This window comes from Rhinolophus sinicus, chromosome 3 (genome assembly GCF_057876585.1).
Source record: "Rhinolophus sinicus isolate RSI-liver-muscle chromosome 3, RSI-T2T, whole genome shotgun sequence".
NCBI lineage: Eukaryota > Metazoa > Chordata > Mammalia > Chiroptera > Rhinolophidae > Rhinolophus > Rhinolophus sinicus.
This window is the reverse complement of record NC_142503.1, coordinates 198,483,239-198,501,569: the sequence shown is the minus strand read 5'-3', so window position 1 is coordinate 198,501,569 and position 18,331 is coordinate 198,483,239. Positions and strand designations below refer to the sequence as shown.

Below are 18,331 nucleotides of genomic sequence, written 5' to 3'. Positions count from 1 at the left end.
ACTGAGGTTCGCTGAGGTTGGGTTACTCACTTCAGGTGAAGGTAGACATTCAAAGCCCTGAGTTTGGAGCTACACTTACCTTGTCTAACGCCAGTGCCCCTGAGAATACGGGAAAGAAACTGGACACTGGTCTGGATAAGCCAACTGTAAAAGAAATGGATGAGTCAGTTCGGGATATTTGAAAGCTGAATAAATGTTGGATGACATTAAGGAAGAGCTGTTAATTTTTTAACTGTGATGATGGCTTTGTGGTTGTATTTTGAAAATAGAAAGGAGTTCTCCTTCTTTAGAGCTATATACTGAAAAACGCTCAGAGAAAACGATACGGTGTCTGGAATTTGCTGCAAAATAGTCCGGGCGGGGCGGGAGGAGCTGATAGAAGGATAAGAGGAGGTTAAGATGCGATGAGAAGGCCTGAGAGTGGGTGTGGACCACATCTGGGTGACAGCAATATGAAACTTGTGTAACTGGTGATGAAAATGTAGTATTTCTCTACTTTTGTGCTGTTTGAAATATCTCATTTTTAAAGGGGTTTTAAATCAAGTAAAAATAAAGATGAGGCAGTGGGAGAGGGGAAGCCATTTAAAAGAGCAAAGGGGCCCAGGGTCTAAGCTAAACCTTGGGCAGTACTGGGGAGCTGATTCAAAGGGAAGAAATGCTTCCAAGTGCAGAGGGGACCAGAAAGAGGCCAGGGCCTGTTGGAGCAAACAATCTAAGTTGGGTGGATTGAGGAGACAGTGAAAGGGTGTGTCAGAGCAAGGCGCCTACGAGCTGCCCCCAGGCACTCCTTCCCACCTCAGACCCTCCTGCCCCCTCCAGACCCTCCAGTCCCTTCCCTGGTCCTTCTGTCCAGCCCCCAGCCCCTCTTGTCCTCCCCCTACTCAGGCCATCTTTCTCCTTCCCAGGTCCTCCTGCCACCACCACCCCCCCAGACTCCCTCAGAACCCCCATGCTCTCCCCAGGGCTTCCAGCTGCCCCCTCCCCCAAGGCCCTCCTGCCCCTCCCTGGACCCTGCAACCTTTTCACTGGCTCTAAAAGGGTTGAGAGCACTCCCTTCTCCAAGGCAGAGCTGGCCACCTGATGAGCCTCCTTCCCTGGGACCAGCTCAGCCAGGCTGGGGAGGATTCAGCTGTGTAGCTTTCAAAAAGAATTTTTTTTTGGGGGGGGGGGTTACACAAGAGTTGGTGCTTTTGCCCTAAAATGATATACCAAGTTACACTCGTGGTCCTCAGCCCCCTATTTCTTATACGTCATATTGATGCAAACTGACTCACACTGGACCCCAGGTTCACAGCCGTCTCTACAGACCCCGAACCACCACGCCCCTCCACCTCGCTCGCTTTCTGGCCCTTCGGCAGCTGCCGAACTCTCTGCGCCCTCGGTTTCCTGGGTGCCTCGCCACCTTCCACGCCACCTAGAAATGCCCCACATCCTTCATTTCCCGCTTTGGGAACCCAGCCACCACCGGACAGCTCCCCAGACCCTCCCGGCAGCCTGCTGCATTGCAGCGCAGCCCTCTGTGAGGGAGGGGCTCCGCCTGCAGCCAGCCTGCTCCCAGCGGCCCCAGCCTGGGCAGGCTGGCCCCTCATGCAGCTGACGCAGTAAAAAGCGCCACAGCAAAAGTGAAAACGCCAGTCCCTACTGACTGTCTCTCCCTCCTCACTTTCCGGGCTCAAACTGTGGCCCAGGCAGCCCCCTTGTGGCATTTGGGGGCGCCACAGATGCTTGGCTGGCGCCTGGAGAGGTCAGACTGTCTGCTTCTACTGCACCGTGAGTTGGCACAAATCTTAAGTGGCCCAAGCCTACCCGATACAGATGCAGACCTCAGCTCAGAGCTCTCCCTCTTTCTCCCCTCCACAGCTCCCCCTCTGCTCTCCCTCCTTCCCTCCCACCCCACTGGAACTCTCCTGTTGTATATTGCTCTGACAAGCAGACAGGTGTCTGGCGACTGTAGCAGTGGTAGGGGGAGGGAGTGAGGGTTGTAGGAACAGGGGCTTTTCTTGCAATGATGTTTGGTTTCCATCTCTATCTCACAGAGAGGGAAACTGAGGTGCAGAGGCTCAGAGTCCCCTGTCCTTGTCAGAAAAGAGGGTGGGGCCCCTTCTCCCAAGGGCGGGTTCTAGTATGGGGCATTTCCCTGTGGTGAGGTGGCTGCTCTGCAAACTGTCTCCTCAGCCCTGGAGCCCTCATCCTCTCCACAGCCAGTCCTCCCCGGGAAGCAGCTCTAAGGGCCCCCCGATGTGTTCCCTCCTCTCTAACTCACTGTCCACATAAACAAGCCCCAGCCCCTCCATCTCCATTTGCAATCTGCTTGGAGGTGGGCAGGGCCCTCTCCACATCAGGTTAATAATGCCATTTTCATAAGCCTCTGCCCATAGGTGCTACCACCTAATTTTGAATCTGCCCTTCAAACGGATTGGGCCACAGAGGAGCTGGGATCTCAAGCACCGCTGGGAGGTGCTTGTAACTAATCAATCCATCCCCTGCCCACCCACGCCCCCCCAGCACTCAGCACAGCCTCGCTGAGCAGTCTTCAGAGCAGGGTGTGTTGGGGAGCCTTGGACAGCCCAGGGTTCCATCCTGGCTCGGCCTCACACCAGCTGAGAGACGGTGAGTATGGGACTTCACCTCCCTGCCTCAGTTTCTTCATCCATCAAATGGGGATTCTGAGGCTGGTGCTCAGAGTTTCTGCCAGGGTAAGTCCTAGGCAGACAGCCCAGCTCAGGGCTTGGCCCCTACATAGGACTCCATAAATCTCAACTGCCATCAGCCCCCCTTGATCACTTGATTTACAGTGACTCACTCCCTGTCTCTTTCCCCCACCAGACTGAGCTTCGAGGACAGGAAACCAACCAGCATCGCTTCGTGTCCAGCCTCCTACTTGGGTCTGGGCCCGGGAAGGTAGGTGCACTGCGGTGGCTTGGAGAGTGAATGCATGGATGGGTGACTGTAACCCAACGTCTGTGGGATGCCTGGACCCCGCTAGGCTTCCGTTCCCCAGACGCCCCCGTCTACGCTGGCCTCTCTGGGAAGCAGCAAGGAAAGATGTTTCTTGCTGCTTCTCCCTCAGGTCCCTCATGTTGCTCTATACAATGCAAATTCTTGCTTTATTAAACACAGATGTGGGCTTGCGTGTCATTTCTGCCGCGCACTGCATCTAGTGTGAGCTCACAGGCCAAGGGCTGCCTCTGGCTGCCTTGATTGGCGCGGTAGGGACGGCAGAGGGGTCTCTGCCAGGCAAGGTTCCCGTTTGTATTCGGAGCAGGGTCTCGAAAAGGCCAGACCGCTTTCTTTCTTGCGACACTTGTTACATGCGCGCCTCCCTCCCCGGGTCCCAGCGTCTACTCCACAAGCATTTATGAAGTGTCTGATGTGTGCTAGGCTACTCTTATCTCCTTTAGTCTCACTTCAAGCCGGTGAGGGAGCCCCTCTCATCTCCATTTCAGAGGAAAAACCCCGGCTCAGAAAAGTAAAGGGAATCGCTGTGGTCTCCCAGCTGGAGAGCGGGAGTCCAGCCCGTGCCTGGCTCAGGAGCCCCCCAGCCCCGCAGCGGCCACCGGCTGATGCCGCAGTTGTCACCACCGCTGCTGCAGGCTGACCAGGGCTGCCGAGGCTCCTGTGGAAAAGGCAGGGGCTTTGCATAGAGTGTGTTCTCCCTGGCAACTGGCAAAGGGGCCATAAAAAAACTGAGAGGGCTCCGAAGCCGCTTAACAGAGAGATCAGAGCAGCTGGACCAGGGAGGGGAGACCCGCGCCCTCCCCTGGGCTCTCTGCAGAACAGCAGGGCAAAGGGCTCCGTCCCAGCTCCCAACCTGCTGGGGTAGAGGCACCCAGGACAGGTGTAGACGGCCGTGATCAGGACAGGGACAGGGACCCCAGGGTTGACCCCACAGTGATGGGGGGCTCACTATTCCACAGGGGAAGGAGAGGACTGAGAGGGAGCTGAGGGCAGAGGGGGCGAGGGGCTGCGCGAGCCGCGGAGGCAGATGCAGAAAGCAGGGGAGGGCTCGGCAAAGCAGCTCGGTGTGCGAGCCCCGAGCGGGCTGCTCCGGGAGAGAGGGAGCTCCCTGTTACGGGAGGCATCCGAGCAGAGAGAGGCAGGCCGGTACTTGGCCGGGAGGCTGCACGCGGCTCTCTGCCCGGGCTGGCAGCCCGCACGTCTAGGCCTCTGAGCAGCTCCTCCGGAGCTAAGTCCCGAGCGAGCGGGGCTGGCTGTGGAGGAGGCAGGCTGGGGTCAGAGCAAGGATGCACACTCTCCCATGTACCTTGCCCTGAGCTGAATGGCAAAGGCACCGAGAAGGCTGGTGGAGCGCTTCTGTCACAATGAGGCAGTGAGGGAGAGCGGAGAATGGGGGTGAGTGCTCGGGGCCAGCAGCGGGAGGTGGGGGGCTGTCCTGCAGCCAACTCCCCATCTCAAAAGCCCGGCCACCTGGAGTGGCCAAGTGCCTGCCCCGGCTCCCAGGCCCAGAAAGGCTGGCTTGGGTCCCCTCTGGGGCAACAGGCTGGCGTAGAAGGTGGGGGGGCAGCCTTCCTGAGGGGGGGAACAAGTAGAAGGAGGGGCATCTGGTGAGTTGAGGGGCCGGCCTGGCATGGGAAAAGCAGGGCCCTTTCCTGCAGGCTGGGCCACAGCCACTGATTCTGCCGGCTACTGACCGTGACTTGGATGCTCTGGGGACTCGTGAAAGCCCCTTGCCTGGGACTGGGACGGGGCGAGGGGCCTGCATGTTGATGAATGAGGCCCCGGCTGGAGTCGGGCGCTGGCTCTCCAGGCCCATTCATGGGGACTCTGTTCCCAGGAACTCCGGGTAGATGGGGCCTTTATCAGGGCACCCCGCTAGACTAGGCTCTGTTTTGCAGTTTCTGAAGGAGTTTTCTTGTCTTTGTTCCCAGTTTGGGCTGTGTGGTGTGTGTGTGGGGTGTGTGTGTGTGTGTGTGGGGGGGGGTGTGTGTGTGTGTGTATGTGTGTGTATGTGTAACAGGCTGGCTGAGGGACCAGCCCAGATTCTTTGTCTGAAATGACCAGGTTGCCCTAGGTCACCCTGAGGGGCAGAGATGCACCTCCATGGGGTAGAAAGATTCAGGGAGGGCGGAGGTACCAGGGACCCAGGGACAGAGCCCCTTGTCACCACTGCCTAATTGTCTGGCTCCTGACAGCCCAATCTGCCAGGGCGCTGTCAGCCTTGGGGTCCCGACAGCTGCTCCGACCCACCGTGGGGGGGCAGCATCGTGTCGCAGGTGGAGAGGCAGGCTGGCTCCCCGCAGACAGACAGACAGACAGACTGGCGGCTGCCCGCCTAGGTGCTAGGGCTGCTAGCGAGCCCATTTGCTTTCTCAGAGTCTGGTTTTTTTGTTGTTTTTCGTCGTTGCTGTTGTTTTAATCTATTAAAGCACTGTCAATTTGGAAATGTTTGGCAAAGTGGTATCTTATCTACATGTGTTACACCCTCTGCTGCATTACAGAGGGTGGGAGGGGGTGGTGAAAGAAGTCACGCACATAGAAATTGTACCAATAAAGGCTTCTGGTCGGGGTAGCTGATGGCACAGAAGAGGACTCAATATCTTTGGTGTGGATTTGAAAAGTGACCCATATTCCTAACCAGCCAGAGGCCACAGTGCAACAAAACCTTTAGCCCCGACGGGCAGGCTGGCTGGGGAAGGGGCTCCTGTACCCCTCCCACTAATAGCTCCTTCTGCTCCAGACACAAACAGAGCCCAGCTCCCTCGTCAGTGTGTGAGGAAGTTAGGAAGGGAGTTTCGGCATGAAGCACAGGGCTATACAGACAGCAGAGGCTCAGGCAGCCAGAGAAATAGCCCGGGTGCAAGACGTGGGTCTGACCAAGCCCATGGCCCAGAGTAAATAAACCCAAAACTTAGGAGAGAGGAGTCTTTGTGCCCAGTGGCCGAGGAAGTTCACTTTTGTGTAAAAGGCGTCGTGCAAGTCCGACTTGCGCTGGGTAAGGCTGCGCTGAGGCACAAAGGCTCCTTCAGGCTGGGCCGAGCCCAGGAGCGTTTTCTGTGAAATGGAGGAGAAGTCAGGTTCAGCCACGAGTTCTTCCAGGAATTAGGAACCTCTGGAGACTGTAACCACTGTTTCTTCCGAGCCGCCCCCGCCCAACTCGATAAAATACGAGCCTAAAAAAATCTGCCTGAAGAGCAGTCTGACCTTTTATATATATTTATAAAAAAATAAATAAACAAACTATCACCAAACTTTTCAGGAGAACTCAGTTAAAACCCACAGGGCCGCCCCTCCTGGGGCTCCCAGGTGTTGGAGAACAGGCCGTGTCTCTCTTTGGGGCCAGGGGAGCAGAGGCTTTCATTCCCTGCTCACTTTCTTTCCTAGCCTTTGTGTCTTCCTCAGTGGGGTTCTGATAAGGCGCTGCCTGTGTCTCATGTCTCCCGTGCGTCTCGGGAGGGAGGGAGGGGTCTGCGGGAGGGGGTGACGTGGAAAGGCTACTGATTATTGTGGGGGACAGCCTGCTGGCTACTGTGCTGCTGACTTATTTGTGTCATTTTCTCTGCGCCTGTGGGAGATTCTGATTCCTTTCCTTAGCATCAAGAAACTGAGGCACAGAAAATCTCAGGGGCTTTAAGTCTGGTGCGTAACTGGGTTTGTGCTCAAGTCGGTTGGCCTCTTGAGGTGCCTCCTACTCACTACCGACCCTGGGGACAGGAAATGGGCCGAAACCTTGAATACACCAGTGACTTTTGTTCTTCCCAAAGCAGGTGAATCCTGTACCCTGAGGGTGATGTGGGCTTGGCATCACAGCCCTGGACCCAAAGCCTACGTTCTTTCTAACACCTAACACTGTCCCAAAGGTACAAGCACCACTCAACCCTGTCCTCTCCCGAGAGCCGCCACCATCACCCCAGGTGGTGGCCCTGTTGTCACATGCTAGGACTTTCCTCTGTCTCATGTTCTGGGACAAGGTCCATTTCCCTCTGGGGAGGAGCAGGCCACAAAAGATGCAATCAACCATTTCCAGCCTGTAATTATGTCCCGAAAACCCATCCCTGGCACTCTCGATCCCAATATGCTGCCACCCCCAACCTATGGGCCCCAGACTCTGGGTCTGGGGCATTACACACACAGCTGCCAGCAGGCATAGGGACACCTGGCACATGCACCCAAGCGGGCAGGACAGGGCAGTGGGGGGCTGTGGGGGTGGCCAGCCTGAGCCCCCCAAGGCATGTGTTTGCAGTTTCACAGCATTCTGAGAACTCACCAGGGCCGCACAGCACAGGTCAGTCCTCTGACACTGCCCATCGTGATGCCCAGGGGAGACTACGAAGCGGTTTTCTGTTAGGGAACGTCAGATCCAGGCGAGACGGGAGCCGAGGGCACTGGAAAGGGACAGAGGAGAGGGGGTGATTAACACATGGCCAGTTTCATGAACTCTAGAAAAATGCAAAACAATGTCTGGGACTAGGACGACGTGTCAAGGAGGCATCACTATTCCAGGCACTTCTTTGCTGGACTTTTGAACGTGGTGCTGGGGATGGGGGAACCCTACAGGGAAAGAGAGGACAGAGGGCACATGAGGCTGGGGAGCTTCGAAGCTTCGAGCCAGACCCGGAAGGGTCTTACGTGCTGGGCTAAGGCTCTTGGACCATGCCCTAGAAGCTCCAGGAAGTCGCATGGAGGATTTAAAAACAGGACAGTGACAGGGTCAAAATGACATTTTAGAAAAGTCACTCAATGAAAGTAAACTTTGCAACTGTTTCACCCAACCATGCCACCTGGAAGAACTGGCGGGTACAGGAACAGGGGTTGCAGATTGAGCTGCCGCGGTGCTCACTGTGGGTCACCAGTAACAACAAAACACGGGCCAACTCAGATCTTTTTTCAGTGGGTGTCAGTTGAGCAAGGTTTCAGTGTTCATTAAAACCTTGGTTCGTGACACACCCTCCTCATTTATCTATGCCAGGACCGCTTTTATTTTATGTATTTATTCTTATTTATTTTCTCATCATATAACAAGCATCCATGAGCCTGCCACCTACCCCGACAACGGGGGCTTTGACCAAAGTGTCTACTGCATACATTCTCCTCCCCCAGCACACTCATGGCTCGGGTTTTCAACAGGAAAGGAGGGTCTGATCAACAGTGGGGTACATATACCTGGAAATATTAAACGGCTCTTAAAAAAAATTAAAGAGCCAAGACCTGCTATCTTCCAACGGACCTCAGTATTTTGCACAGAACTGGATTAGTCACGATTCTTTGTTCATAGACACTGTCTCATCACTGGTCCAGGCATATACGTCCCCGTTTTATTTTGCTAATTTCTGCAGCCGTAGATTCATCTGTAATCATATCCTGACTACTCGGAGCCCACTCCCCATCTCCAGACCTTAGCAATTACTTACTTACACCTGCCTCCACAGCCCATCCCCATGGGGTGAGAACCAAGGGCTTTCGTGACGGTGAAACAAACTCCGGTGTGGACCGATTACAGGGGCTACAGAGTTGTTACAAGGAAGGGCATTGATCTTTATCGTCTCCACGCAGATTCCTGAGTGAAGAAACACAAGCAGCACAAAAAGGAAATGCGCCATATGATGTAGCTAATGTAAAATAGGAACAAAATCATATACTTTAGAGGTCATTTCCACACATATGCAAAGACACAGAAAACATCTGCAACCACAACCCTGAAACCAATAACTGTTAATCAGTGGGGGCGGGGGAGGGATTGAAGCTGGCTCTGGCTTTTCTCCGCAGTGTTTGATCTTTAGTAATGACCATATTAATTATCAATGCATTTCTTGCATAATTCAAATAAACATTTTGTGTGTGGGGTGTTTTTTTTCCACAAATACAAAAGGAGGAACATTTTGGCTGATACACCGGGAGTGGACACATATGGCCAAAACAAGTTCTGCAGACACAAGGGATTTATTTTATCCCAAAGATAATTCCTTTTTTAATTTATATGTTCTAAAGCTGGAGCCCCAAGGCTCCGAGTGGCATGTCAGTGACATAAGGCCAGCAGGTGTGTGCCGGCCAGCTATGATTTCATTCCCTGCAGGCCCCAAATCCCCCCAGAGCCACCCGGCTGGTGTCTGCAATGCACCCATTGGGGAGTACTTTTTCCTTTTCGGTCTTTAAGAGGCCCCAAAAGCTAATGCCCTGGCCAGTGTTCTCGGGGATTATCTAACTGGAACGAGAATGTGACATGAGATAGGCCCAGGCAAAGGGGACCCACGGGCCTCTGGGGAGCAGCAGCCCGCAGCTCACATGTACCCATAGCCACGTGACTTGCTGGCCCTGCCGTGTCCGACAGCTCGATTCCCATGCAGAACCCACAGCTGCCACGTTTCCTCCCAGTTTTAACCAAGAGAGATGCGTGGCTGAAGGACACAGGTTATTTCCAACCTGTTGGCTCCATGAGGATGGGCGCAACCTTGTAGGTCTTTGCCTGCCCCCTCTTCTGCAAGCCAACTTGCCGTCACAACCCCCTTCACCCCAACTCCTGTTTCCAGGCCCCTGCGGCTGTCACAGAGTGTCAGAATCCCTGAACAAGCACAGAGCTAAGTGTGCAACAAAGACGGTCCCATTGTCACCGACAGATAAAGACATCGATCGAGGCTCAGAGACCCTGGGGACACAAAGCCAGGCCAGCTTTAAACCCCCATCAGTCTGAACGCTCGTTCATCCGCACACACCACCTAGTCGGTGCATTGGTTAGTGTCTCTCCCCCCACTAAGCCAACACAGACAGCACCTTCGAGAACTTTTCTCCCCTCTGCCGAGCAAGACCGATTTTTGACCGTGACTTTGTATGGGAGCAATGTGAGTGCAGGTTAACTAGTGCTCTGCCAGCGTGCCCAGAAACCTGTCGCCTCCCCACACGCGAGGCTCTGCTGTTAATTACACAGCATTTTTTGGGGGGCTAGGGTTAGTCCTGATGAATACTTTGAGGTGTCTGTGATAGTTTTTTAGATACAAAATATATTTGTGATAAATAAAAATAAAATGCAGTGCGCAGGTTGAAGTTACGTGCACCGCCTCTGGGCCGCACAATTCAACATGCAGACGGTCACGCCGCTCCAAGGCTACGCAACGCAGGCCACGCCAATGCAGTTATGTAGTCAGTTCAGGAGCAGGACCTCTGGACCCAGCACTGACCCCCACCCCCATCTCTGTTCCCCCTGTCTTCCCTCTGGAATCTACAAAAATGAGGAGGGTTTTTAAAGGGACAATTAGGGGACAGATCCACCTAAAATAAGAACCATTTTTACATGTGTTAAGGAACCTACTGCATGCCACGCATTTTGTATTTCATTTCATTTAAGGCATCAAGACAATGCTTGAAGACAACTGTCCCCATCCTACAGGAGACGGGGAAAGGGACTAACAGTAACTGGTCCCAGGCCACCCACATCCTTCCAGGAGATCCTGACCTCTCTGCCCCCTGAGCAGGCCCCTTGAGGCCCCATCACAGATGTCCCAGGTTCTGGCACCCCTTTGTATTATGGTGAGAGATTTTAACCCCTCCCTTGATTACATAGACACGAGTAATAGCATTATTCTGGATGTAAATTATATTACTATATTGAGGCTGTATAACACCTTCCAACTCCTCAAGACCCCTACGTCTCCCAAAAAGGCTGTCAGGGTAACAGAGCAGGGTGTATGTACCTGGCCTGCTGCGAGGTCAGCCTAGGAGGGCTCCACACCCCTCTGGGCAGGGGTACCATCTTGGGAGTCTGGGGCTGGGCTGCATCCTGGCCTCAGGAACCCACCCACTCACTGCCCATCTGGGGGGCAGTGAGCCTTGGCTGCAGAACAAAGGGCTCAAGTTAGTTCCATTCTGAAGCTCGTATATATTTACAAATTATCCAAATTTAAAAATCAGGGGGGAAAAGAGCATTTTTCAGACCTTGGATTCAATCCTGGGTCAGGCATCTGCTCCCTCCCGGGAAGATAGCGGCCGCCTCGCGTCCACCCCACCTGGGAAAGAGAAGAGACACTACTCACAGGGTTTGCGGGCCAAGGTGCAGCCCCCCACCCTAAGCCACTGCCTTGGGCCTCGCATACTGCCAACCACCCTACTGTGTGCTAGGGGATGAAGGGACAGCAAGTGTGGATTGATACCAGGGGCAGGACAAAACACTACAGGGATCCCCGTGGACGTGGACGGGGGTCCCGGGTGAGAGAGGGACCACCAGCCTGGGAAGATGCTACTTAAAACTGCTGTGCAGGCAAAGCTCAGGGAGCTGAGAACGTCACTCAGGGTCACACCAGCGGCCAGGCCTCAGGCTCACGTCAACTCTGCCGTGTATTTGCTGGAGAGCAAAATGGAGGTCCAGCAAGAACAGGGAGCTTGCCAAGAGCTGGGGAGTCACAGGGCAAAAGCTGGGCATGAGCACCAGAGCGGACCTCCTCTGAGTGGACATGTGGCCTGGTCAGTGCCAGTTAGTGAAGTGAGTGGTTTGAGGTATGACCCTGGGCCTCACTGTTCCCCTTCTGAAAAACGGAGGTAATAAAAGTAACACCTTCACGGGTTGTTGTAAGAATCAGGAGAAGTAAAACAGTGCCTAGCACATGGCAAATACTGAAGAAATGCCATGGAGGGACCGAAAAACAGCCATGTGATAAAAGGAAGGGGGAGTAATGTGGTCACATGAGAAAAGCAGCAACAAGACTGCGTGTGCACTCCAATGGCTACTGGGGAAAATGCATGCTCTTCCCAAAGCCCGGACTTTCATAACTAAAGACCTAAATTTATCCAATAACTTTTTAGAAAGAAGTGAGGTTCCAGCCAACGGGACGGAAGTAGATCCACTGAACACTCACCTCAAACAAAGGTAAGACTTGGGAGGTCCCATGCCAACCTCCCCCTGGGGGTGGGGGTGCACATGGGCTGAGGGGGAACCTGGGCAATTAACAGGGGTGAGCCGGCACTCTGGAAGAAAGATTAAAAGGTTAAAAGGTTAGTTTGTGAGGAAAACCATGACATGGGGTACTCAATACCTCTGCTCAAATGGCTGAGTGGCTATAATTAGCAGGTCCTGAGCCAGCTGTCCTGTCCGTCCAACGATAACCAAATTAGCCACAATGAGTTGGGAATGATCACATGAGCTTTTTGGGGAGACAGAGGCAGACACTGAGGCCCCCATTCCTCTGGTCTCGCTTCCCATTGGTCCACGAGGCTGACTGTGTGTTCCACGGAATGAAACAGACCTCTCTGGCCCAGAGGGTCCCTCAAGATCCCCAAATGGCCACGCCAACCCTGCCCAGGTTATCTGCTCCTGCCCTCTCCACCCACCAGTCGAGGGAGGAAAATCTGGCTTTCAAAATACCGCCCCTGCCTCTTCATTCCTGAACTGGATTTTCTAACCCACCAAATTTAATACTGTGAAACAGGGGCCACTCCCACCTCATTTAAGGAGCAGAGTCAGTATTGGCGGCTGAGTGTCGAGGGTCCTCCCTGACACTGAGCAGACACTTAGAGACACATCAGTCTTTAATAAAATCTAATGGCACCTGTGTGAACAACACGTGCCTTTTAACCTACACACCCCATCCCTCACTAGCTGCAGTCATCGGCCAGTTGTCACCAGGAGTGTTCAACGGCCCAGGCCCGAGTGCCATCACCACATCTAGTTACAGCTCCTGGGCAAAGGGCTTCACCCCTGGACTCCAGTTTACTCACTTTCCAGGCAGGGCATCGTCATCTCACGGGTTTAGTAAAATAATTAAAGTTGATACCATGTGTGAACATGCTGTCTGAATATTGACCATTGCAATTACAGCAGATACTCTAAAAGTAGTAACATGAAGAAACCTGACAATAAAACAGGCCCTTACTGTTCATAGCATTTCACAGTTTACAAAGGGCTTGACACACCTTTCTGCCCTGGGGAAAATGTGCTCCTTCCATTTGTAAGTGGGGATACTGAGGCCAGCGTCTGCCTCCCACGCGGCTGTCATCCCACCGGCACCATGTTCCTAGGCCTGCAGCTCCTGGCTCGTCCACACAGCAACAGACCACCAGGCATAGAGGGAGCTCACCAGGGACATGAACAGATTCCACTGGGACCCCTCCCAGCGTGGCTGTCAAACCTGGATAAACACTGGAAGAACCACTAGCCTGTGCTGCCAACAGTGGCTTACATGTGGGGACCTCTAATTAAATAAAATAGGAGGAGCCCCAATTTTTAGGAGCAGCTGATGAAATTGAGGCAAGGGGTGGGGCGCCTGAGCTCTACCTGCTCAGCCAACGTCCTCGCCTCATCACTGCTCCCCAGGATCCCCCCTCGAGCACTTCTCAGGACCCCAGAGTGACAGGAACAAAGTGAGAAGACCACTACCCAACCCTCCTTGCAGCTCTGGGGAAACTGAGGGCCCAGGAGGAGGAGTTCACCCTGAGAGGCAGCGTGGGTCCCCAGCTGGCAGCTGGCGTGCTCCTTCCCCTACCGGCTTCCCTTGAAAGGCAAGAGCATCTTCAGGAGAAGCTGATTGGCCTGGCCAATTTGGGCAGCTCAGAGAAGGACACGCATCTGTAACCCCTCTCCCGCCCCTCCCGCAGGCGGCACTCTCCCCCTCCCAGAGTTATTCTGGGCAGAGTGATCCAGCTGCCCCCTGGAGCTGCCAGTCAAGGGGTGGAGGGTAGGGCCTCAGCTGCAGGAATATTGCTGGGTCAGGGGCACTGCCCTTCACCTTGATGGCCTGGGAAGGTGAGGGGCTGCAGGGACCCTCTCCAAGAGGCCCCCTGCCCAGCCCGGTTTGGGGTTGGAAGAGAAGTCCTGGGGACAGCTCCAGCTGTGCCGTAACTCACTGTCTTGAGTCACGGCAACCGCTTGCAGAGACTCAATTTCCCCAATGATGTCCGAGGCCCAGGGGGGCCTGAATATCCCCAGGGGAAGAGAGGGGAGTAAGACTAGCTGCTCTGGGTCAAGGTGAGGAGGCGCTCTCAACTGTAAGGCCCAAGGGGTCTATAGCCGCAAGCCAGGAGTTTGAGTGGACAAGACAGGGACCTGGGAGAGAGGGACTGTAATTCGAGCTGCGCCTGGCCAGCAGCCCCTACAGCTCCCACAGTCCACTGCGACCCTCCTCATGGGTCCCCAGGGAGCCACTCTCAGGGTTCCCATCACTGTTCTCATCCGCTCCCAAAAATGGAGTCGAATGAGGAATAACAACACCACGGAAACCAGAAGGACCCAGCCTTAGCCTGTCAAGGGCTCATCTTGACCTTGACAGTAGTTCAACAAAACAACTGACTTAACAACCTATGGCCCTCCCAGTGTCCCTGTGTGCCCACCCCCATTGTGATGCTCGAGTCCCATCCATGCCAGCAGCAGAACGAGGGCAATGGAGGGAGCAAAAGGGGGATATTCCTTTTGAAGTCACTTAGCCCCTAAAACCTGGTGGCCGTGTCCCTCACACCCTGGTGGCTCTGAATATGTCCTAGAGGTGGACAGAGGTCTTCACCTGATGTTGGCCCTGACGCCCATCCTGGTACCCCAGAGAACCACAGGCTCCAGGTGTAACAGCTGGTGTCTGAGAGGCCAGAAAAGGGGAACACGGAACCCCCCTTCTCATTCCTTCCGCTTCCGCCCTCATGCCTGCTCTTCCCCACTGTCTCTACCTTCCTGCTCAGCAATTTGGGCCTCCCACCCGCCTCCCCTGTCCTCACCTCTCCCCTAATTCCTCCGCCCCCCGCCCCCTGCCCCTCTCCCCAGGCTCAACTCTGCTCCTAAATATCCTCTCATCTCCTCTTCCAAGCTCTATTTTTAAAATCAGATTTCCTTTACTGTACAAGTGAGCTGACAGGGAGAGGTATTTGCTGAGGGATTGGCCCCCCCGGGCCCCCCCACACACACCCAACCCTTCATAGACACACGTTGGCAGCCCTGACCCAATGGGCCACTTGCTCAGAGGCAAGCAAGGAGCTAACCTGACTGAGAAGGCTCTGGGCACAGCAGGTGGTGAGGCTGGAGAAGGCTCTGGGCACGGCAGGTGGTGAGGCTGGGGTTATCTGTCTATGGGTGTCAGGGGGAAAGGGTCTGACTCAAAGACCCCAATCGAGGTGCATTAAATCCTGATTTTGGTGGGGGCGGGGGGAGTAAGATGAGAATTTCAAAATCAGTAGACATTTCTTCCAGAAACTGTCCTGAGGCTTGAGACCTCAGCATGTATCAAGCAGCACTTGTAGGACTGACAGCCCAGAAGAGAGGCAGGGGCAGCCTGTGGGTTTGTGGAGAATGGACAGGAGTCAGAAGCAGGCACGTAGTGATTACACAAAGTGTTAAGTGGAAGGATGGAGGCACCTATGCTTTCTGAAATGATGGCCCCAATAATACTCGAAGTCATCGCAAAGGGCGGACAGCTGAGCCCAGAGAATCCTCAAAGGAGAGGCTCACTAGGGGCAGAGGGAGACCCCCTGGCCTTATCCCCCAAGACCCCGCGCTCACCTCCAGCACGGCATGTAACTGCGAGGGCGTGGTCCTCACCTCCTGGCTTGGTGATGGACGTTCTGTTGGGCGAGGCTGCCTCCATTTCTTTACCCCGGAGACCCAGCACAGTGCCTGGCCCGGAAAAAAGGATCAGGACATGCTGCTGTGTGAATTAAGGAATGATCCACAGAGGTACTTGCTTTTAAAAAATTAAAAAGACCTGGGAACAATCAAATCGAGATGTGTTTGGGGGCAGAAAGTAAAAAACCTGGTCTTTCAGGAGTGAACTATGAAGAGGAACAAGGAACTAAAGCTAGAAATTGGAGATGGTAAAAAAATGTTGGTTTCATGCAAAGGAATGTAGGCTTTTGATACTGAGGAATGAAGAGCAATGTAAAGATTTTTCAATTTAACAAATACTTGGTGCTATTTTGATTCCATGCTCGGGCCTCTGGATTTTATGTTATGGACGTGAACTGTGGAAGGTTTCAAACTGGGAATAGCAGGGGTAAATCTGGGTGCCAGACTGAGATATTTTGTCAGCAATGAAATATATGGAAAGATTTTAAGCAGGGATTTCATGAATAGACTTCGGGTTTGGGGAAGAAATCTGGCCTTTATTTTGAGGAGTGACACGATCAAAGGTTTCTATCATGCTAAGGCGTTTGGGTTCTTGCCAAAGGGTTTTAGGAAATGTGATGGTGAGATTTTTGCTTGTGGGAGATAAGTCTGCAGAAAAACATGATAAAATGTATTTTTAAGGCTAATGGCTTTGGACTTTATATTATAGGCAATGAGGAACACTGAAAATGGTAAGTAAAAATGGAACAGCCACAAATTTAAGTATCATACTAAAACATTTGGACTTTGTAGGTCAAGGGGAAGCTAAACTCTGACTCTGAGAGCACGCCAAGGAGATTTGGGCACCGAAGTTGAAAGACGTTAATCAGAACTCACATGATAAACATTGGGAATATGCAAAAATATTTGGAATTTATTTCCAGGCTCTGACATGATTAGATTTTTGCACATGCCTAGGAATTTGATTTTAGCCAATAAAAAGTTCTAAGAGAGGGACATGGTGAGAATTTTTTTTAAAACACGATAAATAGTGCGTAGTGAAATTGCAAAATAAAATTCACATTTTAAGTTAGAATTTGGACTTCTATTCCATAATTCCACAACTGAGAGACGGTGTAAGGTTTGAAGGAGGAGTTATATGATCCAATTTGATATGCTGTGTTAGGAAGTGTGAATTTTATTTTAGGGGATGACAAGATCAAACTTCTATATCATGCTAATAAGTTTGGATTTCAGCCAATGAAGGGTTTAAAAGAATGACGGGGTGAGATTTGGGGTTTTTTATAGACCAGTCTGAAGATAGATTACATGGTAAAACATTGCATTTTATGTTAAGTAGTTGGGACTTTATGTTACATGCAATGAAGGAACATTGAAAAGTTTTACATTGAGGATTTACATGATCAAACTGATACATTTGGGCAGATCTACAAAAGTGGATTTTTATGGTAAAGATAATACGATCAGATTTTTATAGCATGCTAAGGAGATAGGATTTTCTGGGAGACAGGAAAGGCACTGGAACATTTCACTTTGGGGAGGGATATGACCTCATTTCTGAACCCTCATACAGAGGCTTTGGATTTTAGCCAGTAAAGGGTTTTAAGAAGTGACTGATGAGAGTTTTGCCTCCAGGAGAATTAGTTGGTAAAACATGTTTTATGCTAAGGTGTCTGGATTGGATGAACCAGATAATGAGCGAGCGTGGACAGCATGAAGGAAGCACCCCAAATGTACTCTGTCCGTACTTTATGGTGAAGAACTGGGTCATTTATAGCAAGTAGTAGAGGGACAGAGCAGGTCTTATACAGAGGTCATGGAACTGATTTCACATAGCATGCTAAGAAGTTTGGACACTATCTGGAGGAATGACAGGGTCACATTTTTGTATGTGCTAAAGATTTTGGATTTCAGCCATTAAGAGACTTTAAGAGAGGGACATGGAGAAATTTCTGTGTTTGTAAGAGCAGTGTGCAGAGAAATTACAGAGTAAGATGTATATTGTATGCCAAGGAGTTTAGATCTTGTCTCAAAGGTGATTAAGAGATATTATAGGGTTTTAAGCAGAAATTACAGGACCAAATTCATGTATATTGCAAGGAAATGTGACCTTTTATTTTGAGGAATGACATGGTCAAATTTTTATATCATGCTTAGAGGTTTGGAATTAAGCCAGTAAAGAATTTAAGGAGTGGCCCAGTAAGATTTGGGGTTCTATAGCCATCAGTTTGCAAATAAAATACATTGGAAAAAATTTTATTTTATGTTAAGTGATTGGAATTTCCTACCGTAAGCAGTGAAAAAAACTTTCATAAGGTTTAAATAGAGAAATTATGGGATAGCTTTTATGCATCTTACTAAAAGTTTGAACTTTGACATTAAGGAGTATTAAGATCAGGTTTCTATACCTAGCCAAGGATATTAGAGTTTAGGTTGAAGATAAGAATGTTGAAGGATTAAACAGTTACATCATCAAATTTGTAAATACATTAATGAGTATAGATTTTATATTAAGAAAGAATATAGCCTTTTTTTATCTTTTTTTTCAATTTTTATTTATTTAAGTGTGTTTTTCCAGAACCCATCAGCTCCCAGTCAAGCAGTTGTTTCGATCTAGTTGTGGAGGGTGCAGCTCACAGTGGCCCATGTGGGGCTCGAACTGGCAACCTTGTTGTTAGAGCATTGCGCTCTAACCAACTGAGCTAACCAGTCGCTCTGTAGCCTATTTTTTAAATCACCTTACTAAGGAGTTTAAATTTTATCCAATAGTTTTAAGGACTTTAAGAGACATACTGATATTTTTTTTTATTTTAACCAATTAAAATTTTTAATTTTAGACAATAAAGG

General features: G+C 51.6%; 2 protein-coding genes and 1 non-coding gene across 20 annotated transcripts in view; 1 reads left to right on the top strand and 2 right to left on the bottom strand.

Moving 5' to 3' along the window:
* LOC109455530 (uncharacterized) overlaps positions 1–15,450 on the bottom strand; it is a 138,750-nt gene extending 123,300 nt beyond the window's left edge. For 15 of the 16 annotated variants that reach the window (XM_088797502.1, XM_088797513.1, XM_088797514.1 and 12 more), the window contains exons 1-7: positions 15,422–15,450; positions 11,802–11,910; positions 10,885–10,955; positions 10,644–10,783; positions 8,370–8,515; positions 7,226–7,343; positions 80–144 (exon numbers count right to left, since the gene is read on the bottom strand). The gene's annotated coding sequence lies outside the window, so the exon portion shown is untranslated. The remainder of the gene's footprint in view (positions 1–79; positions 145–7,225; positions 7,344–8,369; positions 8,516–10,643; positions 10,784–10,884; positions 10,956–11,801; positions 11,911–15,421) is intronic. The other variant, XM_088797509.1, reaches the window with a different exon arrangement.
* The window catches only part of RTL1 (retrotransposon Gag like 1), a 41,230-nt gene continuing 23,929 nt past the window's right edge, over positions 1,031–18,331 (top strand). The window contains exons 1-3 of one of the 3 annotated variants that reach the window (XM_019747151.3): positions 1,031–2,610; positions 2,827–2,901; positions 11,749–11,812. The gene's annotated coding sequence lies outside the window, so the exon portion shown is untranslated. Of the gene's footprint in view, positions 4,354–11,748; positions 11,813–15,458; positions 15,596–18,331 lie in introns of those variants that run through there. The other 2 variants (XM_088797499.1, XM_088797500.1) reach the window with 2 other exon arrangements.
* On the bottom strand, positions 8,179–8,255 carry LOC141570938 (small nucleolar RNA SNORD112). Its single transcript, XR_012495378.1, has one exon. It is a non-coding gene; the product is annotated as a small nucleolar RNA SNORD112 (small nucleolar RNA).